General features: G+C 42.8%; 1 protein-coding gene across 4 annotated transcripts in view; it reads left to right on the forward strand.

Moving 5' to 3' along the window:
* Nucleotides 1-27,254, forward strand: part of AIG1 (androgen induced 1) — a 256,859-nt gene that overhangs the window by 157,187 nt on the left and 72,418 nt on the right. The gene's annotated exons all lie outside the window — the stretch shown is intronic.

A 27,254-nucleotide genomic window follows, 5' to 3' on the forward strand; every position in this document is an offset into this window, starting at 1 on the left:
TCAAGACTTTTAACAAGTCTTTTTTAAGAATGCTTTCAGCTCCCCACATAAATGAGGAAAGATGGGGTATAATCAAATAGAAAGTTGGAACGGTAGAGCAACATAGCTCTTTCATGAGTGTTTGAATAATTGCCACAGCACTGAACAAAGAATAATAAAATATACAGTTGATTTTTCCTATTAAGAGAATTTGCCAAAACCTAATAAAATCCTCTTGATATCCTGCCTCATAAAGTAACTGAAGGGAAATGCCTCCATGTTTTCATACGTTTAATGCCACTAAGATATGTTACTGCCAAGATATGCAAATAGCCCTGCCTGGCCTGGATTTAGGGGTGACAGGTTGAGTCTGGAATGCTTGTTGCTCTCAACATGCAGTGAAAAGAGCTCTAGACTTGGGTCCTTACTGCTGGCCTCGCTCTGCTGCTTACTAGCTGCCAAGATTTCAGATAAGCCAGTTAACCTTTCTGAACCTCAGGTACCTCCTGAATAAGGTGGGCTTTACAGGAAGACTGCTAGGACTCAATGAAATACAGGTTATTTTTAGCCATTATATCTACTAATTAGCTTTTGGGTGAATGGATCTTCTCATGCATCAAGATTATACTCTAACTTTAGCATAATTACAAAATATGTAAATGGAAGCCTTCTGCCTCTTCCTGCTTCCTCACCCCACCCTGATCTATCCTCACTGTGACCAAAATGATCTTATGGAACACAGAGGGATCATATCACTCTCCGTAATACACTTAAGGTGTCTACTCATCACGGTCCAGAGGAAACCCAGCACCTTGGAGCCCAGGTCCCTTCTGTTCTGGGGGTGAGGTGTGCCCATCTCCCCAGCTGATCTCTGGTGGCCCCTGGCACACCCTGTGCTCAGCCAGGCTCACCGTGCTCATTCTCTTTCTCCTCCATGTCTTTACACATGCTGCTCCCTCATATTGGAGTGCCCTTGACCCTGCTTCTTCACTAACAAATTCCTTCCAATGAGTTCCTCAGCATTCAGCTCAAGTCTTAACACCTTCCCTTGTGCTTTTCATGATATGCCGTTATCTACCTCCCTAGTAAACTTCTCTCCCTGAAATACTACCGTCCACGAGCTTATCCGTCTCCCTTGCTGACTCAGACTTTTCAAAGGCAGGGACCAGGGACCATCACACTTGGCCATTGCCTCACAACATGCTTGGAACATTGTTGGTCCAAGCATCCACTCTCACTTTTTTCCAAAATAATAAACTCTTATTTTTAGCTGCACACAGGGCCACCAGAAATTTTTAAAAAGCACAGAACTTTTATTTCCCAGTCCTCTTTACAGCTAGATAAGACACATGGTGAGGTTCTGACAAATAAAATGGAAGTGGAAGTGTTTTGTAGAACTTCTAGGAAGGATTCTTAGTAAGAGCTGACTCACCAGGGGAAGGGGGGGTCTCCCTTGACCTTCTGCTTGTCCCTTTTCTTCTGGCCTGAACTTTAGAAATGGTCATGAGAGTCTCAGAAGCGATTTGGGTCATGAGGTGCACTTCACAATGTAAGTTAGGATGTCACAGTAGAAAGGTAGAAAGAGTCCGTTCTCTGTTGTTGTTCAGTGGCTCAGTCATGTCCAACTCTTTGAAACCCCATGGACTACAGCCAGGCTTCCCTATCTCTCACCGTCTCCTGGAGTTTGTTCAGACTCATGTCCATTGAGTTGATGATGCCATCCAACCATCTCATCCTCTGCCACCCTCTTCTTTGACCGTCAGTCTTCCCCAGCATCAGGGTCTTTTCCAATGAGTCGTCTCTTGGCATGAGTGGGCTCGTTCTCTGAAGACACTATTAATCCACTGTCCTGGCCTGTGGGCTTCTTTTCATGCTGCTGCTAAGTCACTTCAGTCGTGTCCAACTCTGGACGACCCCATAGATGGCAGCCCACCAGGCTCCCCTGTCCCTGGGATTCTCCAGGCAAGAACACTGGAATGGGTTGCCATTTCCTTCTCCAGTGCATGAAAGTGAACAGTGAAAGTCAAGTCACTCAGTCCTGCCCAACTCATGAGAGAGAACTAAATTGACGCTGGAGAGCAGTGGTCGGCACACATTTTCTGTGAAGGGACATAGTGTTTTAGGCGTTGGGGCCCCTGTAACCTCTGTCACAGCTGCTTGACTTCTGCTGTTGGAGTGCCAGGGCAGCCCTAGACAACACACCAACAGATGAATGACTGTCTTCAAATAAAATTCTAGTTTACACAATTAGAGAGATTGCAGCTTGCTAATCCCTGCTCTGAGGCACTGAGATGTTGAGTCTTCATGATATGTGTAGCCAAATCTAACCTTAACTAATACATCCTGTTGGGTGAGATGAAACATTTGATTTGGAGGAGAGAAATTGCCACGACCCTTGTTTCATTTTTTTTTTTTTATGTTTTCTTTCAGAAGACTTTCTCCATTCCCTTCTCCTGATTGAATTATACAAAGTTCTGACATTGCTGTTTCCATACTCTTTTGATTATTAAGACCAGCTGGGGACTTCCCTGGCAGTCCAGTGGTTAAGACTCCTCACTGTCTAGTATGGGGTGGGGGCATGGGGCTCGGGTTCAATCTCCGGTCAGGGAACTAAGATCTCACATGCTAGGTGGTGCAGTCAAAAAAAAAATTTTTTTTTAAAGACCAACTGAATTGGACTCAGGGCTTTTCTGGGTTTCCCTCAATTTCATTATGTTCCATTTAGAGGATTTCAGCAGAATAAAAATGGACAGTCCTCAGGTGTGTGAACAAGGAGAGTGGAAGACAAGGCCTGTAGGAACTGAATGAGGAATGTCATGCTGAGCGCTCCTAAAGTACGTTTGAAGTTCACAACAAAACTTTCAGGCTGACAGGATGATACCGTATTGTACTTGGTTACCAGGGAGATCGTACAAGCTGAACTGATGCTTAGCAGCAGGACAAGAGCTGGTCTTGAAGATTCTTTTGAGCAAAGACTTTGTCTGATGTTCTTAGGGTATCTTGGTTTTTCTGGGTTAGCTCACCCTGGGAAAGCCGAACAATATACTACAGACCAGGAATGGCAGACTGATTTTCCCTTCCATGCAGATTCCAGCCCATGGGTAGTAGACATCTGCAGTATTGAGAAGGATTCTGTGGTTGTTCAGTTTTTTAGTAGAAGTGGTCTCTGCATCTTCTCTGATAGTGGTTCTCCTCAGGTGCGTGGGAGCTGGAGAGGAGGGGCTAGATAGGTTCTTTCTTTTGAAATATACTCATGAAAGGTGTATATACTCAGGATCATGAAAGCCAGAAGGAAGCCATAGTTTAAACCACCTCTAACCTGGTTCTTTATTTTGCAGAGGATGATATTAGGCTTAGAAATGTAAAGTAACTCATGCAGTGTTACACAGCTAATTAGTGGTAACACCACAATTACTCATCAACAGTGGATTTCATTATACAGTACTATACATATTTATGGGCTTCCCTGATAGCTCATTTGGTAAAGAATCCACCTGCAATGCAGGAGACCCCAGTTTGATTCCTGGGTTGGGAAGATCCACTGGAGAAGAGATTGGCTACCCATTCCAGTATTCTTGGGCTTCCCTGTGGCTCAGCTGGTAAAGAATCTACCTGCAATGCAGGAGACCTGGGTTTGATCCCTGGGTTGGGAAGATCCCCTGGAGAAGGGAACAGCTACCCACTCCAGTATTCTGGCCTGGAGAATTCCATGGACTGTATAGTCCAAGGAGTTGCAAGGAGTCGGACATGATTAAGTGACTTTCACTTCACTTCACACATGTTTAACTAAGATCTTTTTACACTTTTCACTATTTTTTCATAATTTCTTTCTAACATAAAACTTAAACCAGCTCATCAGTGAGATCTTGCTTCATTCCCATGACCACATGCATATCTAGACCTCTTATTCTTGGCACTTTACGAGCCTAATTCTTCAGATTCCATTTAGTCCTGTGAGCCCCTGATTACCTTCCAAAAATTGCTTTTTGTTGTTGTTAGGTTAATGATGATCAGAGTCAGTTTCAATTGCCTGCAGTCCAGAACTATGGTTGATATGGAAATGGATCCTAGGAGTGGGGTTCAGGAAGCATTCAGGAAACAGGAAGAATTGGGAACTGCTTATCTAACCTAGATTAGGTAAAATGCAGAGAAGTCCTAGGTGATAACAGGAATGTGATTCCAATAGCTCATGGCACCCAGTGGCCAGGGTATGAATTAAATGCACCTGCACTCACCTGAGCAGCTGGCATCAGGTGATGGAGAGAAGGCAAGCTTTAGGATTATTACTGTCATAAAAGAGCAGAATGGATCTGAGGGGTTCAAGGGCCATAAGGTGAGAAGTAGAATGCTGGGCGCAAATCCAAATGGACTTGAATCAAGTTCAAGAAAAATCCAAGAACTTTCAGTAGCCATGGAAAAAGATTTTTCTGGAGCCTCAGATCAGAGCTTTTTTTTATTTTAAATTCCCACAAGTTCTGATGCCGTGGGGTTTGAATCTCAGTGTTAGTTGAATTCAGTGTGGTCAAGTCCTGGAAAGAACAGAGCCCAAGGAACTAGAGCAGTTATTTGGGGACTCAGAATGCGTGGGAGACCCCTGCCCCATGGGCCTCCATCACCCTTGGACATGGCTTCTCCTCCTTGCTCTGCTACATGGCCTGCAGGAGGTTTTGCCAGGAGGAATCCACCTCTCCCACCTTGGTTAGGACACCAGAATCTTATCTGTTCTTCACTTTGGAGTGAATTTTTGCCTCTCATTTTTTAGGTAGCAGAATTTGTAAGCTTGTGCCTCATAGTAACTTTTATTTATGTGAAATTCTGAAGACCTCCATGAGTGAGATTCAATAAATCCCTGAGTTAGAATCCTCATAATTTTTCTACTAAAATAAAACAGTTTATTGAACTAACAAATCATTAGTGCTAATAACTGCTAAAGATATACAACTAAAAGCAGTTTTTAAATAAATAAAAATTCTTGACTGTACTTAGTACTCTTTTTCTTTAATCTTCATCTTTAGTCACTCACCACCTTATTTTTCTGTTTCTCTTGTCGTTTATAATTGTCCTTTATTTGAAAGTATTATAGCCACATTAGAGTCAAGAAAAAGAAAACCCATTATTCCTTCATTGTTACCATTTTAGTTTATTTCCTTCTTGACTTTTTCATTTGCTTTTTTTCTCCTAAACATTGTGGTAAATATAATGCTGGTGTACAACTTCTAAACTTTAATATATTATGCACATTTTAATCACTTAAAATGTATTCCCATGGCCTTCTTTCCAGTGGTTTCATAATATTGAAAAGAGTACAGGCATTAAGTTGTGATTGTGAATTTTTTTCTTTTTTTCCACTTTACTTTTTTAATTGAAGGATATTTCCTTTACAGAATTTTGTGGTTTTCTGTCATACATCAACAAGAATCAGCCATAGGTACACCCATGTCCCATCCCTCCCGAGCCTCCCTTCCATCTCCCGCCTTCCCACCCTTCTAGATTGTCACAGAGCCCCTGTCTGAGTTCCCTGAGTCATACAGCAAATTCCCATTGGCTGTCTATTTTACATATGGTAATAGAAGTTTCCATGTTACCCTCTCCATACATCTCCCCTTCTCCCTCCTCCTCTCCCTCCGTGTCCATAAGTCTGTTCTCTGTGTCAGTTTCTCCATTACTGCCCTGCAGATAAATTCATCAGTGCCACCTTTCTAGATTCCATATGTATGGATCAGTGTACGATATATATATATTTCTCTTTCTGACTCGCTTCACTCTGTATCATAGGCTCTAGAGTGAAAAAATTCTGCTTTATTATACCCAGCTACTTAGAAGTATTTATCATTTGTTGAATTAAAATCCATTGCCCATTCTAAGTTTGTAATGTTTTTAAACACTATTCCAACAAACACCTTTACAGATATAGCTTTTCACATATTTTTTTAATGTAAGAGAGATTTCCAGGGCGGGATTACTAGTCACATGGTATGACCATGTTTATGGCTCAATACATTGCCAAAGTGCTTTTCTTCTAGAAGGGCTATATTGATTTACAGTGCCCCCTGTGATGTGTGAGATCACAGTTTCACTACACCCTTGTCAGCACTCATGCAGCAAAAGTACAGTGATTTTAGTGTAAACATTTTCTCACATGTGTCTTCACTAATTGATTTTCTTGTTCCTGAATTCACTGACTTTAGCTACTTGAAGGAACTCTCTATAGAGTGAAGATGGTAACATATTTACTGCTTAGTATTGTTCTCACTTTTCTCACTTTTTATGTTTTTTTTCCTATGCAGTTGTGGGATTTTTTTGTTTTAGAACATCCTCACTCTCCTTTGAACCTGTTAGCCTTCTTCTGAGAGTACCTTGAGCTCTAAAATTTGCAGCCTGTGAGCCTTTTCTTGTCATCTTGCCTTCGCTGTCAGCATTAACTGACTCAGTTCAGTTCAGTCGCTCAGTCATGTCTGATTCTTTGCGACCCCATGGACCGCAGCACGCCAGGCCTCCCTGTCCATCACCAATTCCCATAGTTTACTCAAACTCATGTCCATTGTGTCGGTGAGGCCATCCAACCATCTCATCCTCTGTTGTATTCATGACTGCTGTCAGCCAGTCCAGAAAACACCTTAAATTACCTTTTCTTACATCCTAGTATCGCTTTCCATGGTCAAAAGTAGAGTAAAATATCATATGTTTTCCCAATGTTACTGTCCTCTTCCAGCTAGGAAATGAGCCTCTATTTGACCCATCTCCAGGCTTCCAGATGGCACTAATGGTAAAGAACCTGCTTGTTTATTCAAGAGACATGAGAGATGTGGGTTTGATCTCTTATGGGGATGGGTCTGGAAGATCCCCTGGAGGAGGGTATGGCAACCCACTCCAGTATTCTTGCCTGGAGAATTCCATGGACAGAGGAGCCTGGCGGGCTACAGTCCATAGTGTCACCCAGAGTCGGACACGACTGCAGTGACTTAGCATGCATGTGCGGTTCATCTCTCCTGCCCAACTTCCTGTCCTTGAAGGAGGTGTCTGATGCATGTCTTTACAAATCTTTGCAGATTTCTGCCTTCTGCTAAACCTGCTTCCAATGTTTTAAAGTAGCCAGGTGGTCCCCCTGCGTATCAGAACTTGAGTCTAAACAGGACATAAACTGTTCCCTTTATATCAGGGAGTGATTTCTAAAAAATAGGTGTTCTGAAGGCTCCCTTATTCATTCTCAGTATTTTGCAAATCAAGTCTTTTCTTGTTTTCCTAAGCCACTAGTGCTTCCTGACCCCTGATTCTGTTTACTCTTTTACCAATGTCAGCTCTGGTTTTCTCTCAAGTAGAAAGAGGAATTCAGCCTTTTAAAAATCTTTTCAGAAGTTGCCACTTTAATCTTATTCCCTCAAATTTCACTCCTCAACCTAACGGACACGTTTTTTGGTTCTGAGGAAACCTGTGTGAACTGCAAGTCAATGAATGTAGATCCTATATATTGTGGTTCAAAATTAATTAACCAGAAGTGGTTAATTAACCACTTAATATTAACCCACATAACTATTTATTAATGGTAAAAAAACAGAACCTGGATTCAGACTAAAATTTGGCCTAAGAACAACTCATCTGTTTTTTGGCCTCTCTTGGTAGAAATGTTTTCAGCTCTAATCAGTGCCCTTATCTATGTGATGGAATGCTGACAAGATAATGATCACAAGGACAAAAGAAATTGTGGTCCCAATAACGGTACACCCTGTGAGTGTCTCCTGGGCCTCCCTCTCCTTAGTCACCCACAGAGCACACACCACCTCAGCAGGCAGCATGACCATTGTTGGATACTTTTAGGGTTGTTTTTTTTTAAGTTCTCTCTTTTATCTTGAGCCAAAATCTGCCTGCATGCAGCTTCCATTCACAGATCCTCATTTATCCCTCTGTAACAAAACCAGATGCATATCCTTTCTAGTTGCCAGGGTGGAGAGAAGTAGGTAGCAGTAGTTGGACTCCGTCTGGATTTCCCTCCGTTTCTCGCCAGTGTGCAAGCATGTGGTATGTCAGACACTCTCAAGTGGGCAATTAATGAGGCAGTTTACCTGCCATGAGTGCTTTAATGAGTAGTGTTGTTTCATCTTAATGAATGGTCATATTCTTATGCTTCACCGGTAGATCAGTACATTCTTATTAAGGAAATTGGGTCCTTCCCACCAACTTTGAGTGATTAGTTTTGTCTTTGCAACTGCCTTCCTATGAAAGAGGTTTTCATCCTATGTTCGCTTTCCTCTCCAACTTGAGTGCGGTTAAGATTGATGAGGAGATGGGCGGTAAACCCTCTGAGCTCTTTGAAACCAGTGCCCAATACAAACCTGTTTAATTCTGTTCTTTTGTGGTCTCTGGCTTCAGCATTTGGCCTTCAGGAGCATTTTGGTCCAAGCTACCCTGTGGTCTCTGTGGTCTTCACCGGTGGCAACTGGTTTCCAGGGATATTACCTATGTTTGAATCTTGCATGGCTCATAACTTTCATCTAGATCCAATTTCTTTGGTCTGTTCCATATGAAGAAATAGGAGAAAATGTGATAATAGCAGCTAGTATTAGTGTGCTCTGTGAGCCAAGAGCTGTTCTAAAATCCCTACCTTGGATTATTGCATTTAATAGCCAGTCATGTGTCCTGGGAAAATAGCATAGGTTCTGTGCTAAGTACTTCACATTCATTACTTCATTTCATCCTTCATTTCCATTTCTTACCCTATGGTATTCTAACTTCCTCAATGACATGACTGATTAGATGCAATAATCCATGTAAAGTTCTTAAAACAGTGTGCCTGGTATAGCTAACATTGTAGACATATGCTGTCATTGCAGCACATGGATTCTCTAGTTGTGGCACATAGGCTCAGTAGTCATGGTGCAAGGGCTTAGTGGCTTGGCAGCATGTGGGATCTTAGTTGCCCCACCAGATATCAAACCTGGATCTCCTGCATTATAAGGTGGGTTCTTAGCCACTGGACCTCCAGGGAAGTCCTAGCTGTGCCACTTAATAGACTGAGGACCCAGGCAAGTTCCTCAAGTCCTGAGCGTTTTGATTTCACGTCTGTACATAAGATATGTGACCCTGATGGTCTCTGAGGTCCCTTGCCCTCTGTAATCCTCCCCCGACACATTTATCCAAATGTGAATGTCACCATATTAATGGCTATATTTCTACCATCTTAGCCCGTGAGAGTGAAAGTCACTCAGTCATGTCTGACTCTTTGCAACCCCATGAACTATAGCCTGCCAGGCTCCTCTGTCCTTGGAATTCTCCAGGCAAGAATACTGGAGTGGGTAGCTATTCCCTTTTCCAGGGGATCATCCCAAACCGGGAATCAAACCCAGGTCTCCCACATTGCAGACAGATTCTTTACCTCCTGAGCCACCAAGGAAGCCAAGAAAATGAGTGGGGAGCCTATCCCTTCTCCAGGGCATCTTCCCGACCCAGGGATTGAACCAGGGTCTCCTGCATTGCACGCAGATTCTTTACCAGCTGAGCTACCAGGGAGGCACTATAATGGGAGATGCTTCTGGAAATTCTTAGGCAGGAAGGTGAGAAGAGCACCCTCCAAGATGTCCTCTGTCTGCCCCCGCCCAGCCCTCTCACCATAAATGAAGCCATCAGTAACCACTTGGTTTAGGAGTTGTCAGGGAAAGTGCAATGCAAAACACATTATTGGTAGTATTGTGTTTTTGAAATCAGTTTCTTACAGCTCGTCTGCATGGAGGTGGTATGTTGTCATAAGAAAAGTGCTGGCCCAGGAATCAGGAGCCTTTGAATTTAATTCCAGGTCCAGTTCTCCCGTCTGATGCTTGGGCAAATGGCATTTACGTTTCCTGGGCCTTAGTTATTTCAACTGTTGCAAAGGGATTGTTAAAAATTTCTTCTGATTCTAAAACTCTGCCACAAAGTTCTTTATATGAGAACAATACTCTGATGAAATCCTATGGGCAGAAAAGCATTTGTCGCTCCTTTCTCTTTTTTTTTTGCCAAGCGTAATGAGAGTTGGTGTGGAAAAAAAAATGTGCTGTGAAAAGGTTCATTCAGCCTTTTCTTAATAGATCGAATGGTTGGTATTTCTGCTGGCTTCTGAAATACATTACAAATCACAATCTGGAGAAAGTTCCGAACCAGCTCCAAGCCTTCCTGCTGAATTTGGATACATCTTTAGGTCTTACTCTGCAGCTCATCCTTAACAACTGACAAAATATTTACTTTGCTCAGTACAGAAAAGGGTAACATTTTCCAAAATATTAAACTAGGTTGGATTCAGAACACAGACAATGAGGCAAAAAGTTGGACCTCTGTTTGAAGCCATGTCGTTGAATCATTTTCCAGAGTGCCATGGGAAACAGAGCCGGAGTGCATGTTTGTGCTCCACGGTAATTCTGAAAAGGGCAGGAGCCAGCCAGGCTCTGTGTAGCATATTCACTGGTATGTAGATCGGAGGTTCTCAAAGTGTGGTCCCCGGACCGGCAGCATTGCCATCCCCTTGCAGCTGGTTGTGATGCAAACTCTCACGACCCATCCCAGAGCTACTGAATCAGGAAATCCTCAGAGGTGGCCCAGCAGTCTGTGTTGTAATGAGTCCTCCCAGTAAACAAGTCCAGGGAAATCTCATGGTGGGAAGAGTTTGAGAACCACTGGTGAGGCCCATGAGGGCTACAGGGCTTGTTAGGTTTGAATTAGGGTATGAAGCAATAACAAGACTGGTAACTTCTAATTAATCATTCTTTTTCTAATATAAATGAACTGGTATGTAAATTGAAAACCTTGGCATATCGCTTTTTGAAATGCACTCTACTCTTTTCCCCCACCCCTCTTCTCTCCCAATCTTCCTCTGCCCTCTTCCCGACTTCCACTCACAGGTTCCTAACAATAGTGTCTTAAGTTATGCTTGGCTGTTACTTAGGATGGTAAAAATGCACTGCAGTTTGTTTTAATGTACTTGCATGTAGCTCATTATTCTGATAAAGAACTAACTGCACTTTAAAAAAAAAAAAAACAAAACCCTCTCATTTAAGGCCTCTCCTAGCATAAAACTGTGGACAAAAATTGAATAACTACAGTTTATAGTTTTCTGTTAAATCTTACGGTTAACAAAATTACTGTTTTTTTTATAAATAAGTTGTAATTTTAATGAAAGTACTAGAAATTGCTCTAGTTGCCAACTTCAATGAAGAAATGGACTACTGTTTTAAGGATCATATTATTTCTATAAAATTGCAAATTCTTTCTGGAAGAAATTAAGATAATCCTCACAAATGCCTCCTCCTGCCACTGCCACCTCACTCATTCGTGTTACCTGCCTGGCCCCTGCAGGCATCTGAGCTGTGACCTTTGTCCTGCAGTCTCCTACTTGGCGACGTCATGCAATCCCAGGGCCCTGCATCTGTTGATTTGGAAAGCTCACAGATCTGTAACTGGAGTGTGATTTTGTTCCCAAATTTCAGCCAATACCTCCAACTGCTTCCATATCCTTCCAGCACCTTAAAGACCTAACAGACCACACAGCCAAACCGAAACGCGTCATCTTTTACCTGAATTTGACTCTTTCTGATGTCCCTGTTAGTTTTAATCAGCCTCCCCCTGCCCTGCCCTCTGCAGCCCGTCACAAGCTGGGGGCAGGAAACTTGTGACACCAGAGAAAGTTCGAGGGTTTGGGGACTGTGTAGTTCTGAGGTCAAATCCAGGCTCTACCACTTTTTGGCTCCATGCCTTTGGGCAACTCCTCAAATCTTCAGCCTCTTCATGTGTAAACTGGAGAATTCTTTTGAGGAATCAAGAAGGAAAAGTATATGAAACATGGTTGTGTAACATATTATGCAAAGCAGAACATGTTGAGAATGAAAGAAGCCATTGTTAATAATTATTCCATGAGAGAGAAAGAAAGAGGGAGGAAGGGTAGGAAGGGAAGAAAGAAAGAGGGAGGGAGGAAGGGAAGCTAAGAATGAAGAGAGAAAGAAAGGCATAAACTCAGACTGTGCCAAGAAAAACAGGACATGTGTTCATCCTGTTTCATGTGTTGTTATTACGTGTTAGAGTAACGTGCGCTGTGTCCCCTATATATACTAGCTCCCTTGCCCTTCCCGTCATCCTGTCGTTTTCCTTCAGTGTTTTCTGGATCTGCCTCCTCTTATATCCTCAGCTGTCCTCAGTCCCTGTCTCTGAGGGTAGTAATGCTGTCTTGATTGGCGTTTCTCCCCTCTGCTGTGTTCTCTGTACTACTGCCAGATGAATCTTCTCGAACTGCCTCCCTTAAACCATTCTCTGCCTCAAGACCCTGTAACAACTTCCCCACAGCCCACCTAACGGCGGTAAAACTGCCCAGCATGGCATTGAAGAGCCTTGCTGTTTGGGGTCCGGTCTGTTTGTTCAGACTTAATCCCAAGCCCTGTCCTTTATTTATACCAGGTTCTTGGCAAACCCGACCATCGTCCCAACTGCCCAGTCTTCCCTCGTGCCTCTGCTTCCAGGCTCCTCCTATTCTGAGCCTCAGATGCTGTCTGTATTGAAGGTTTATGCCTTAGGCATAGCACAGTAGGGGTCGGGGAGAGGAAGCAGCAGCTATATCTGGGTCAGACCTCTTTCCCTTCAGTGATCTGCACAGAAGAGGAACTCAGTAAATGCTGCTTGAATGAATAACTGAATGAAAATCACTTTTGCCCTGCCAATAACTGAATAACGCCACTGCCTCCTCAGTGAGTCAAAAGTTCCTTAAACTATATGGCAGAGATTCCCATTGACTTTGCTATTTTTTTAAGAACTGGGAGATTAAAACCATTAAGTCTATAACAGTAATGACTCTAAAACTGCACATAACTTTCCCCTGACTCTTCATATTGATTCGTTTAGTCTGATTTGCCCAGAAAGAGATTATTTGATTTTTTTTAAAACTTTTGGCCAAAGAAGGAAATTTTACACATGCATATTGTGAAAGTCAGGTATCTGCTTACAACTTGGACATTGTAAAATACTTAAAATCAATCTTTTTGACTGCCTCTCTCCAGATTCCAAAATATGTGGGACAGCTTTGTCTTGCTTTTTCCTTGTTCTCTCCCAATTTGGGAAGCAAATGTTTATCTATTCTAAGGTAAGGTGGCTTTACTATCTCTTTTGGCATATTTGTTTGTATAACTATTTTATAGTCAATAAAAGCATGCACCTGTAGTTTAGAGAATGGAAAGAATTGGTTTTATCCACCCAAAATTTTTTTTTTTTTTTTGGATTCTCTTTAAGAAAAAGTAACTTGTCTGAAAATAGACCCTTTGGAATGGTGGTAGCAGGAGCTCAGTCATAAGTTTCTGACTTCTATTCTGATATTTATCCACTTGTTTGACTTACAAAAGTGTTCTGGTGTAGTGAAAAAAGTCACACCTGTACAAGCTTACCTTAAAATGACAGTCCTCGATTCTATTCTCCATTAACTTTTTAATTCGAGATCATTTTCTTTGCATTAAATAATTGCTCATGTAATTCTGCCAACTGCTGTGAATATTTCTACTCAAGACTTTTATCTCAGTGTAAGTTTTCAGAAATGAAAATACAGGCAGTTAACTTTCATTGAATTTGAAATGCTTAGGTCTCAGAATTTGCATAATTTTATGAAAATTATGTAGAAACTACTTAGGTAACCATTAAAAATTTAATGGAATTACAGAGGGGTGGTTAATTCACATTCCCTCTGAGGAGACTCTGGGATGTCAGGACAGGCCACCAAGCATCCTATTTCCAAAGATAACCTAGTGCCCCATGGAAAAATAATTAACTGTCTGAATTTCTGCCATTGAATTAAGACTCTTGAAGAAAGATAATCTAGACTTACTTCCCAGAGGTATGAGGGTTGTCCCAGAAAGCAGGAATCTTACCTGGAATCAGCCTGTCAGTAAATGTGTATTAGTCAGTCGGCCTGTCAGTAAATATATATTCAGTACTTGCCATATGCTAGGCGGTGAGCTAGGTGTTGGCATACAGAGGGAAGCCAGCCGCTGCCCTGTCGCATGGAGCGTGCTGACTAGTAGAAAGGAGCTGTCACAGCAGTATCTGTGCCTCTGCCTCAGGCCCTTCCTTAACCTCCATCCTATTCCATCCTGGTAGCAGGAGGAGAACTTTTCTTTTTTTTATTTAAATTTATTTATTTTAATTGGAGGCTAATTACTTTAAAATATTGTATTGGTTTTGCCATACATCAGCATGAATCCGCCATTCAACACTGAGAGATACCTGATAAGGGTCCTCCAATCTGGGATCTGGAGACTTCTAAACTTTTTGACCCCAGAGATTATGGGACTGAAAATAAAAACAAACAAAAAGCAAAACAAAAACAAAAAATAGGCCAACTTTAAGGCCTAGAATACCTGAAAAATGATGCGGAGATCAAATCCTTTAAGTATAGGCCAAGAGCTGTGATCTGTTTGAGTTAAAATCTTTTTCATTGTGGACCACCCTCTTGGGTTTTTAAGGGTTCTTTCAACAGCCCTTCAGACGCAGAACCAAACACTCAGCTGCCTGAAGGGACTGGATGGTGGGGGAGTGGTGGAGGAGGGCGTGGCTGTTTACTGTAGATGCGCACATGCATGGGCCCCAGGGCATCCAGGAAGAGCTGGGGTCCCAGAAAAACAGAAGTGCGAGGGTCTTGAGTCCGTGGTCTACTTTAGTGGGACTCTGTCTTTCTCCCAGGACCTACTACCTCCTCTTTCTTACTGTTAGATAACTATTTTCTAACTTCCTTAAGCTTCTTTGGTCCTATTTTTTTCTCTTTATGATTTTGCTAACACTTGTAAACAGTAAAAACCTTTCTTGTCTTCAAGTAGCATCTTATAGTTAAAGCTAATGAGAGTGGAAATACTCCAAATAAAGTGGGTGTGGGCTTGGCCCCTCCCACTCAGACCTCCCCCCATCCTTAGGTCCCATCGTTTACTTTTCTGCATCACCTAATATAACTGCTGTAGGTCCCCAAGAGAGAATCTAATAGGCTGTATCAAGACTTTTTGCACGAGGCCTATTTACAGAGCAGACTGTTCTAGAGTGAAGTGGTCATCCTTGCACCAATCATTTGAGGCCAAGGTAGGGATGGGGTTAAGTGGTGCAAAATGTGGCTATGAGGGTCTGTCCCTCCAACCAAGGATGGATAAGATGGTGGCCTTGGGCAGGGACTGTGTGTGTGGTGAGCACCATGACTGCCCTCTAGTGCACGGTGTGAGAGGAGCCTTGCTGGCACCCAAACCAGCAGATTATGTGGGAAGGTGGAAACATTGAACAGTCATTGGCGAGAAGAGCTAAGGAGCAGTAAAGAGTCTGGGCAGCCATCACGGGGATCTGAACCTCCTTTCCATACACAGATGAGAGATGCAGAGGGCTCTGGACTCAGGGAACTTTTGGAAACTCAAAACCAATATAGAAAAGATTATCACCAAATTGATGAGTGTGATCTGGGGAGCAGGGGAAACAAAGGTAACTTTTCATTTGCCTCTTTGTGTGGGTGTGAAGCCAGCTTTTTAAAATGTGTTCATGTTAAGTATAAAAACACCAACTCATTCTCAAAGAGTTCAATTCTTATTCCTGGGAAAAAGTCAAAAGTTGCTTTTGTGGCCCCACGAGCCGCTACTTTAAAGGATACCAGGCTGAGATATTTCTGGTGGTTGGATCACACCAGCACCAGGTTAGAACCAGGTGGGAGGAACTGTGATCTCAGCCAGAGGAAGCTGAACATGGCCCTCCATGGGCCCAGCACCTCCAGTGGAGTGAAGACCCGACTCCAGGAGTGCCCTTGGACTTGGCAAGAAGGCACTGTGAAGAAAGCAGTTCTATTTCCTGCAATTTGAACAAAGTGCTTAAAAACTATTGGTACTTAACTACTCGCGTTTGAAGACCTTTGCCTCCAGAACAGAGCGTGTCTGAAGAGACTCCAGTTCTAACTCTGGCACTGGCATTGGCTTATGGTGTAACTGAGTTCCACTTGCCTAGCCTCTTGTTTTCTCTTTCTGTGAAAGAGACATCCCACAAGTAATGTTTCCCAGGTTGGGAATCCCACCAAAGCGTTCCCACAACCTGCTGTCAGTTCTCTTCCACCATCTCTGCAGTTGGAAAAAGATGTTGTATGATGTAATATACCTTTCACATTTGCAAGTTAGCACCTTAAAATCCACCAGAACACATGGATGACCCCCGGTGTCACCACCCCTGCCTCACAGAGAGACTGCTGTGGTGTCACTGATGGGGTCACTCACGTGGCCTGGGCCACCATGGCCTTGCCAGCTTGTCGCTCTTATTTCGTCAGATAGCACCATCTCTGCAAACCACCCTCCACAGAAAATGATCAAGCCAATGCCACTGGTTAATTTTTTCTTAATCTTTTTATAAGAGTTTCATTATTTGGATGCTTCTGGGATTGGCATTCCCAGAAAAAAATGACTTTTGACTGGAATCATGGAAGAACTTTGCTGGTTTATTGTGGTACTAATTCATATGCAGCCTGCCCCCATTTACAGGGCCTCATTCAGAGGTAGAAAATGATATTATATCAGATTCTGCTTGACATTTCATGAACTTAGTGTCTTTTATTTAAAGGTAATTAAAAATGTGGTTCCAAATTCACATAACTTCTCTTAACTTACTGTTCGTTAGAGTTCCCATCCCAATAGCCTTCCTTCCTTTCCCCCTCAGGAAGATTAGCTCCCTGAAGTCTAAAATGTCAACCTGATTGTGTCACTTCCAGGTTTAAAATCCTTTAAAGGATCCCTAATGTCCACAGCTCCCCAGACTCTTTGGCTCAGGCGCTAAAGAGTCTGCCTGCAATGCCAGAGACCCAGGTTCAGTCCCTGGGTGGGGAGGATTCCCTGGAGAAGGAACTGGCAATCCATAAAGTACTCTTGCCTGGAGAATTCCATGGACAGAGGAGCCTAGTGGACTACAGTCCATGAGGTTAAAAAGAGTTGGACACGACTGTAGCGACTTAGCACAGCATAGCAGTCCATCCCCTGGTAATCATAAGTCTGTTTTCTACAAACGTCACTCTATTCTTGATTTGTAGGTAAGTTCATTTGTACCCATTTCTAGATTTCATATGGTATTTTCTTTCTCTGTCTGCCTGACTGCATTCAGTATAACACCTTGGGGTTTGGACCATAGCAATGACTCTGCAGGACACTGCAGCCGTTTCTCAAATCTTATATTTTAAACCTAAATTTTAACATGTACAGTTTCTTAAATTTCAAATCCAAGGCCTTGGATCACATGACCGTGGTTGATTGATTTTGCTCAAATGGGAGCCCAGGAAATTGAGGAGATAATACAGAGATTGAGGGGAGTGAACCCTGTTTAGGTGCTCGGGGAACCTTGCCAGACCAGTTGTGAATAACTGCTGTTCTTTATCATATCCTTGGTTTATTAAGTCAGTGAATCATTAGAACAGGCTTTTTCTAATGATCTGCATTTTGAGTTGGATGCTCTTGGAGGTCAGCTCCGGTGCCTGCCTGGCATCTGTCCATGGTACTCAAGCAACAGGGATGATGTTCTGAGAACACCAAAGCCCTCCTAAAGCACACCTCTGCCCAGTTCTGTGGGACTGGTGTGGCCAGGGGCTTAGTGGAAGTGGGTAACAGGGAGGAGAGGAAAGCCTGGGCTGTGACAGTGACAGTTTTTCCTACCTTAAATAAAACACTAGGCAATATGCCTTTTTAAAGGAAAAAGATTTCTTTTTATGATCTCTTCACACATTCTGCTCACTCATAAAAAGAAGAAAGAGTAGTTATGTTCTGGAAAACTGCATGCACTCTATTTCTATTGTTTTGTCACCTACTGTCTTCTCACAAAGATGGATTAGAGTGATTAGTGATAATCAGATGGTATTCTTAAGAGAGTTTCCCCCTCAAAAAGAGAAAATCCTTGAGATTTTCCTACTTGCTTTGGAGCCTCTGAGACCTTTCAGGAATTTTGTCTCAAAAGAGAAGAAAATATTGATTGACCACTGACCTGGAGGTTTTGTCTTTATGTGGGGAGAGAGTGATGGATCATCGAAAAAGCAAGAGAGTTCCAGAAAAACATCTATTTCTGCTTTATTGACTATGCCCAAGCCTTTGACTGTGTGGATCACAACAAACTGTGGAAAATTTTTCAAGAGATGGGAATATCAGACCACCTGACCTGCCTCTTGAGAAATCTGTATGCAGGTCAGCAAAAGTTAGAACTGGACATGGAACAACAGACTGGTTCTAAATCTGGAAAGGAGTACATCAAGGCTGTATATTATCACGCTGCTTATTTAACTTACATGCAGAGTACATCATGCGAAATGCTGGGCTGGATGAAGCACAAGCTGAAATCAAGATTGCTGGGAGAAATATCAATAACCTCAGATATGCAGATGACACCACCCTTATAGCAGAAAGCAAAGCTAAAGAGCCTCTTGATGAAAGTGAGAGAGGAGAGTGAAAAAGTTCAACATTCAGAAAACAAAGATCATGGCATCTGGTCCCATCACTTCTTGGCAAATAGATGGGAAAACAGTAGAAACAGTGAGAGAATTTATTTTGGGGGGCTCCAAAATCACTGTAAATGATGACTGCAGCCATGAAATGAAAAGACACTTACTCCTTGGAAGAAAAGCTTTGACCAACCTAGACAGCATATTAAAAAGCAGAGACGTTACTTTGCCAACAAAGGTCTATCTAGTCAGAGCTGTGGTTTTTCCAGTAGTCATGTATGGATATGAGATTTGGACTATAAAGAAAGCTGAGTGCTGAAGAATTGATACTTTTGAACTATGGTATTGGAGAAGACTCTAGAGAGTCCCTTGGACTGCAAGGAGATCCAACCAGTCAATCCTAAAGGAAATCAGTCCTGAATATTCATTGGAAGGGCTGATGCTGAAGCTGAAACTCCAATACTTTGGCCACCTGATATGAAGAACCTACTCATTTGAAAAGGCCCTGATGCTGGGAAGGATTGAAGGCAGGAGGAGGAGGGGACGACAGAGGATGAGATGGTTGGATGGCATCACTGACTTGATGGACATGAGTTTGAGCAAGCTCCAGGAGTTGGTGATGGACAGGGAGGCCTTGTGTGCTGCAGTCCATGGGGTCGCAAAGAGTTGGACATAACTGAGTGACTGAACTGAACTGAACTGGAGGGCTGATAGTTGTTCAGTCATGCCTGACTCTTTGCGATCCCATAGACCACAGTCCACCAGGCTCCTCCGTCCATGGGGTTTTCACGCAAGGATACTGGAGTGGTTTACCATTTCCTTCTCCATTGTATGGTGGGGGAGGGGAATGTTCATTGCTAGTGAAATATAGCAGGAAGGGAAAAAAGGAATCCAACTAATGTCACCTCTCCAGATCCTCCTTTCTCTTCAGGTAGGTTTTCACATGTTCTTTTTTGATTGGGGTGAGTGAGGATTCCTCAGATAAATCCCAATTAAGATCCTTTAATCAAGGAAGAATAGACCAAACTAGACTCAAGAGCCTAAACCAACACCAGTGATAATAGGGTGGAACAGAAAAACTTGAACCATGAATTTTGAAAGTGGCCTTTCACTCCTGGCGGTGAGTATTCTGTGATACATACAGCAAAAGCTTTTAATAGTTGAGGAATAAAAATGAAATTAATTGCAATCAGATTGGCTGAGAACATGGCAAAAGGATTATTCCATGCTAAGCTCAAAAGCACTATCGTTATACCCCAAGGAAACCAGAACTGAAAAAGATACATGTACCCCAATGTTCATGGCAGCACTATTTACAGTAGCTAGGACATGGAAGCAACCTAGATGTCCATCGGCAGATTTATGGATAAAGAAGTTGTGGTGTATATACACAATGGAATATTACTCAACTAGAAAAAGGAATGTATTTGCATCAGTTCTAATGAGGTGGATGAACCTAGAGCCTGTTATGCAGTGAAATAAGTCAGAAGGAGAAAGATTCCTGTAATATATTAATGCATAATATGTGGAATCTAGAAAGATGATACTGATGATTGTATTGCAGGGCAGCAAAGGAGACACAGACTTTTGAACACAGTGGGGAAAGGAAAGGGTAGGATGATTTGAGAGAGTAGCATTGAAACATATACATTAACATATGTGTATGTATGGATAGCCAGTGGGAATTTGCTGTAAGATGCAGGGAACCCAAAGCTGGTGCAATATGACCACCTCGCGGGGTGGGATGGGGAGGGAGATGGGAAGGAGGTTCAAGAGGGAGGGGACTTATGTAAACTTCTGACTGATTCATGTCGATGTATGGCAGAAACTGTCACAATCTTGTAAAGCAGTTATCCTCAATTAAAAATAAAAATTTAAAAAACTGCACTGCCGTTCCTGGGGGAGATAAGTTAATGATTACTCCATTGCCCGTGTGCATGCATTTATCCATTCAGTCATCAGTCATTAATTGAGGACCCACTAAATGTTAGGTAGGTGGTATATGATGCTGACTTTAGAGGAGCTGAAATTCAAGTAGCAGAAGTGGGTTAGGCAATGGTCACAGACAAGGTAAGGGAATAGAACATGTAGAAGGTGGAACCCCAGAAGACAGGCTTTGTCCTCAGATGGAATTCTGTGAGGACTTTATTCCATGCAAGAGTTTTTTAAAATGGAATTTCGTATTTTCTTTTCATCATTGCATGTCTGCGTCCGGGCACACGTTATGCGTTTCTATGTTGTTGGAAAGAGAAAAATACTAATGATTTACTTGGATACTTTTGCATAGGGTTTTGCATTTGGCTTTATTTTATAAAATAATGGCAGGGGAAATAGACATATCCATAGGACGATTCTAAACCTTCCGATCAGTGTGTGAGAAACAAACTGTCCAGTTTACCGGCCAGGATATTTTGGTGTGTTTGACCCTGGCAAGCCTCTGTGGGCCTTGCAGGCTGTACCAGCTCCCTCCCTACGGCTGGTGTCCCTCCCGGTGACCTTCGTGGCCATCTGGGCCGGGACCGCGTCTGCCTGTTCAGCCCAGCAGGGCAGGACCTCGGCCGTGCGTTTGCAGATGCTCCGCTAGGACTCCGCTTCCGTGACTCACGCCATCTGTTGGTAATTTGTCGTTTATTCTGGAGTCAGGGGTTTTCAAAGACTTCCATCCCTGGTGTCCCTCCACAGGGTGCCCTCGCTGTCTGACTGTAGTTTTCTGACATCAGCTTCCCATCCGGTCTCGGGCCAGACCCCAGCACTGAGTCAAGCTGCCACGAGCGTAATGATTGTGTTCTTTGCACTTTCGAGAGCCTCACACCAAGTTCCTCACCCCCTCTTGGGTGAGTTACGCTTTTTGTGGGACTTGTTTGAAGTTCGTCCAAGCTGGCAGCCATGGGGTTCCGTTTCTACAAGCTCCAGCAGCAGTAGGCTGCAGCCCTTTGTGTCATCAGGCCATCTGCTTAGCTTTCTCCCTCTTCAAACTGTAAATAAAATGAGCTACCTACACCAAGAAAAGCACCCCCTCATTATAACCCATTTGCATCAAGTCAACCCGGATGGCGCTGCTTTGTCTGTACTAAACTATATTGCTTTCTCACACCTGTTTAAGAAATGTTATTTGCACCAAAAGCATAGACAATAATAATAGTGAATATATGTTGATGTTTTTCTACATACCAGGCACCATGCTACATCTTTCCTGTTCACGTGATTCCATTTTATCCTCAAGGGGAAAAAAAAAACGTGAAAGAGATACTGTTCCTATTTCTGCTTCTGCCTGTAAGGAAATTGAGGCTCAGAGAGGCAATGTAACTTGTCCATGACTGTTCTGCTCCTTAGTGACCATGCTGAAATCTAAACCCCACCCACTAGCTCCTGAGTGCAAGAGTTTTTTTGTGTGTACCCCCCATTCTTGATGTTAAGTATCTAATGCTTTGAATTTCAGTGCCTTTGACTAGTTAACCCCTCCCTCTGTTTTTATTTTGTTATTTATTTTTGGCTGTGCTGGGTCTTCGTTGCCGTGCATGACCTTCTCATTGCAGTGGCTTCTCTTGTTGTGGAGTATGGGCTCTAGAGCACACCGGCTTCAGTACTTGGGGCACATGGGCTCAGTAGTTGCAGTTCACGGGCTCTAGAGCACAGGCTGAGTAGTTATAGTGCATGGGTTTAGTTGCTGCAGGACACGTGGAGTCTTCCCAGACCAGGGATCAAACTCATGTCCCCTGCATTGGCAGGTGGACTTTTTACTACTGAACCACCAGGGAGGTCCTGCCTCAGTCCTTAAAGATGGCATCACATTTATTAGCAATTTCATTAATCTACTCAAATGTTTTATTGAGCATCTGCTGTGTGCCATGCACCGTCCTGGGTCCTGAGGAGCCAATTATGGAGAATTCATCTCATGGAGCTTATGATATAGTTGGGGCTGCATTTATTTATTTAACAAACCTTTGTAAGAACTGGTGTATAGTCACTGTGCTAGAGACTGGGCCTATAAAATGAAAAATGATATGATCCCTCAACATATTTCACTCAGAGTTATTTCCCATATAGCAGAACTCTCAGGGAGTTACAATTCCAGGATTAGGAATCAGAAGAGCTAGGTGCCGGCACCCAGTCAATATATGTTCTGGCGAAATCTTTGAACTTCTCCCTCCCTTGATTCCTTCATCTATTAAAGAGAGACAAGGTTATCTTCAGCTCTGGGAAAAGAATCCTCTGACTGAACTTAGCTTTGCAGAAAAGCTAGGGTTTAGAATGGTGGGGAAAGAGAAAAGGAGTAAGTCTAGATTCATGAGAAAGGCAGGAAAAAAGTCAAGAAGTGAATTAATCAGAAAACTTTTCACTTCAAGTAACAGAAAACCTGACCAATGACTTAAAAAATTAGGAATTTTTTTTTTCACATAAAGAGGTCAAAGAAGAAGTGTTTCTGATGTTATTTCAGTTGCTCAATAATGTCACCAAGGACGTTGTTTCCTTCTAAGTTTCTGAACTGCCGCCCTTACTATGTTGGCCTTTAAAGTTAGTGCCTTGTGGTTACAGGATAGTTGCTCTTGTTTCCAGAATTATTTTCTTATAATTGTGCCTCTAGCAGAAAGGAAACCATAGGAGAACGTGCCTTTCTCCCTAGTGTGGCACTTGTTTTTGTACTTATATCTCTGTGGATCTATACCAACAGCCATCATTGGTCCAGAGACCACACTCTGAGTGTCTGATTGAAAGAACTTCCATGAGGATCTAGTTATTCTTCGGGTGGAAATGTTTTACGTTCCTGTTTGCTCTTCATGGCAACATTCCTCAGATCTCTAGATTTTCCTATATGTACATTGATTGACCTGATGTTGACAAGGCCACCCAGAGAACTTCTGTCCATCCTCACAGGCCATGAGAAAAATGATCTGAAAAAAGGCAAAAACAAGAACCCCACAAACTCTACAGTTGCCTGTGCTGGGCACAAGGTAAAGTCATGCTTAGCAGGTTCAAGAGAGCTGCTAAAAGTAGACAGGCCCTGGGCATACTCAGAAACCCTGGTTTAGGTCCTTTATTTTTCCTTCATGCTTAGTTGCTCAGTCATGTGTAGCAACTCTTGCGACCTCACAGACTATCGCCCACCAGGCTCCTCTGTCCGTGAGATTCTCCAAGCAAGGATACTGGAGTGGATTGTCATTCCCTTCTCCCGGGGGTCCTTCTGATCCAGGGATCAAACCTGGGTCTGTCTCCTGCATTGCAGGCAGATTCTTTACCATCTTAACTCTGAATTAATGCAAATCCCCCATGAAGCCCAGTTCTCACGAGTGAGACTGAGCCAAATGAGGGCCATGTGGCCCCTTTTACCTCTCAGCCTGTACCCCTGACTCAAGTCAAACTGGCTTCAAGTTCAAACTCAAATTTGGCTGTCACTGTCTTCCCAGTTCTGGGATGGGGGTGGTTAAAAGACAAATAGAAAGAAAGGAGCCAGGTAAAAAGAGCTTATTCCCTGCAGCCGTATGGGTACACCTCCTATCAAGATTTCTACTTCTATTTTGTTTCCTTGTATTTTTGTGTAACAGATATTTCCAGTGTGCTTACTGTGTTTCAGGCCCTGTTCTAAGGAATTTACAAACAAATTCCTCATGACAGTCTTAGGAGGTAGGTTCTGCTATCCTTCCTATTTCAGAAATGAGAAAACTAAAGCACAGATCATTTAAGCAATATCTCAAAGTCACACAGCCAGGTTTTTATTCACGTCAGTGAATCTCCTCATCTAAGGTAAAAGGGAAAGTGTCGTTAGTCACTCACTAGTCAGGTTCGACTCTTTGTGACCGCATGGACTGTAGCCCGCCAGGTTCCTCTATCCATGGTGTTTCCCAGGCAAGAGTACCAGAGTGGGTTGTCATTTCCTTCTCCAGGGCATCTGCCCGACCCAAGGCTCAAACCTGAGTTTCCTGCGTTGGCAGACAGATTCTTTATCACTGAGGCACCAGGGAAGCCCAAGAAGGAAAGTAGACGGAAGATTTTAGAACAAGTGGGTGTAATAGCAGAGTGAGAAGTGAGCCTCAGTCCAGGAGAAACAAGCCTTTTTGGCATGAGAAAGCAGCCATGTCTCAGAAATAACAAAAAGGGATTCTAGTCACTGTAAGGGAAAACAAACTTTTGTCTGAGTGGCAGGTTTGGGATGTAATATGAGAAAGTAGTACCAAAATCACGTGTGTATCATAACCAAACTCACATCAAAGATATGGTGACACGCCTGTAGCAATAACAAGAAAATGGCTATGCTGTTTTGGTTTTTCTTTTTGTTTTTAAATTAATTTTGGGAGGAGTATAGTTCCTTTGCAGTGCTGTGTTAGTCTCAACCCTACAACAAAATGAATCAGCTATACATATACATATATCCCTCCCTTCTGGATTTCCTTCCCATTTATGTCACCACAGTGCATTAAGTAGAGTTTTCCATGCTATACATTATATTCTCATTATTATCTAATTTATACTAGTATCAGTAGTATATATGTGTCACTGATATTCCAATTCCAATAACCCAATTCCTCCCACCCCCCTTTCACCTTTATTATCCATACATTTGTTCTCTATGTCTCTGTTTCTCTGTTTCTGATTTGCAAATAAGATCATATATTTTCTAGATTCTACATATGTGTTAGCTATTTTGAATCTCCACTGTATGGCAAGTTACATATGTAACTTTGTTTAATTTTGCAATCCTGTCAGAAAAACAGTATTATGCCCATTTTTCAGATACAAAAGTTGATACAGGGGAAAAGAGGTACAATCACGTGCTGTTAATCTCACAGCTCCTGACTGGTAGAGTCAGAATTTCTATCTGGTTTTATATTGAGTCCAAATCACAGGTCGGTGTTACTCAGCCACACTACCAGATTTAGTGACCCCCCCATGCTGTGGGCAGATGGAACAGAGGACTCCTAGCACTGTATGTCCAGACATCATGTGTACAAGTCTCAGAAGATAAATCTAAACCAGTTGCTTGCTTGTTTGCTTTCAGTTGGAAAAATCCATGAAAGATAAGCATAGCCCCCATTAACTGGAGACAGAACACTTCTATTTCCTAGAAGTGGAACATCTTAGCCTCTAGCAAGAGGACTATCCCACATGATGACTGAGAATTTGTGCCCCCAACAACCTCATGGAAACTCTGAGGGGATCTGTCTCTTATCCCTACACAGAGTTGTGTGTGGTCTGTGGAAGGTGAAGTGTTACTGAGCCTGACTCCAATCTGATGCCCTGGATGGGTGACCCACTCGAGGTCTGGGGTTCTGCCAAGGTTATTTCCATCCTAGATCTACATAGAGTTTTTTTGGCAAATAGAGTTGGTCCCTGAGACCAGACTAGTGGGTGTTTTCATTACCCCATGGGGCTTGTATAAATTTATTCCCTTCCGTTTACAGAAATCTTCATTCCAGCTTCTTTTCAGTCTTTGTGATAAACAATCAGTTGATTGTGTGGGAACATTCACAGTCACATACGTAGATGCTAAAGCCTTACTGAGTGCAGAACTGGAATTCTAGCTTGGACATTCATGGTTTATCTAAAGCAATTCAAGAAGGTAATAAAAGACAAATCATTCCAGAATGGGTCATCAGGAGTGATGTTCTCGGAACGCCAAGTGAAATTGTGCAAACAGCACTGATAGGCATCATTTCAAAAAGAAAGTAAGAAAGCTCATGCATTTTTGGAATTGACAGGGTACATCCCAATAATTATATACTTGCTTGGTGCCTTAGTCTTCTCTCTCTTTGAATGACCTCCCAGTTATAAATAACCAGATAAAGTATCCTAGATTCCAAAATGCCACGAATCTTTTGACCAGGTGAAGTCTCATCTTTCAAGGTGTCTAATGTTAAGTCACCCCAGATCAACCTGTACATTTTACTTGATGACATAGGTATTATTAAAGTACTGATGCAGGACAGTAGAGGAAGGAGACTTCCTATAGCTTGTTTAAGAAGGGAAGTAATTTTCTTATTTCCACCTGGCTCTGGTTCAGAAGTATTAGCTCAGTTGGTAAAGAATCCGCCTACAGTGCAGGAGACCCTGGATCGATTCCTGGGTTGGGAAGATCCACTGCAGAAGGGATAGGCTACCCACTCCAGTGTTCTTGGGCTTCCCTTGTGGCTCAGCTGGTAAAGAATCTGCCTGCAGTGTGGGAGACCTGGGTTTGATCCCTGGGTTGGGAAGATCCCCTAGAGAAGAGAAAGGCTACCCACTGCAGTGTTCTGGCCTGGAAAATTCCGTGGACTGTATAGTCTGTGGGGTCGCAAAGAGTTGGACACGACAGAGCAACTTTCACTTTCACTTTTAGTGCCATACTATCACTGAGGGTGAAGTAGGAAGAGAAATCCCTTGTGGAAGGTGTGGGGGCGGGGAAGAGTCAATAAATGGAGATTTTCTGGAGAGAGTTGAGGTTAAGAGAGGGATAAACAAGTATTTGCAATCTGTTCTTGCCAGGCTTCTCTGTGACTAGGTATCTACTGAGTTTGAACCAGAAAGCATTCTCCATCCACGCCACAGACATTATCACGCTCACACCTCTATGGGAAAGCTCTTAGCTCTCCCCTCCTGCTCTCAGCACAGACATAGCTAATCAATCATAGCACTCTTCCTGCCGAGCCAGGATTTGGCATCAAAATCCTCCACACCCCAGTGCTCCAGGCAGATCCTCTCATGAGCCATGACAGCTGGCACTTGAAAGCTGTTTACTTTCTCAGTCAGCTTCCCCAGTAGCTCAGCAGTAAAGAATCTGCCTGCAGTTCAGGAGACGCAAGGGACATGGGTTCTGTCCCTAGGTCGAGAAGATCTCCTGGAGAGATGGCAACCCGCTCCAGTATTCTCATCAGGAAAATCC

Source organism: Oryx dammah, unplaced genomic scaffold (assembly GCF_014754425.2).
Source record: "Oryx dammah isolate SB20612 unplaced genomic scaffold, SCBI_Odam_1.1 HiC_scaffold_4, whole genome shotgun sequence".
Lineage (NCBI taxonomy): Eukaryota > Metazoa > Chordata > Mammalia > Artiodactyla > Bovidae > Oryx > Oryx dammah.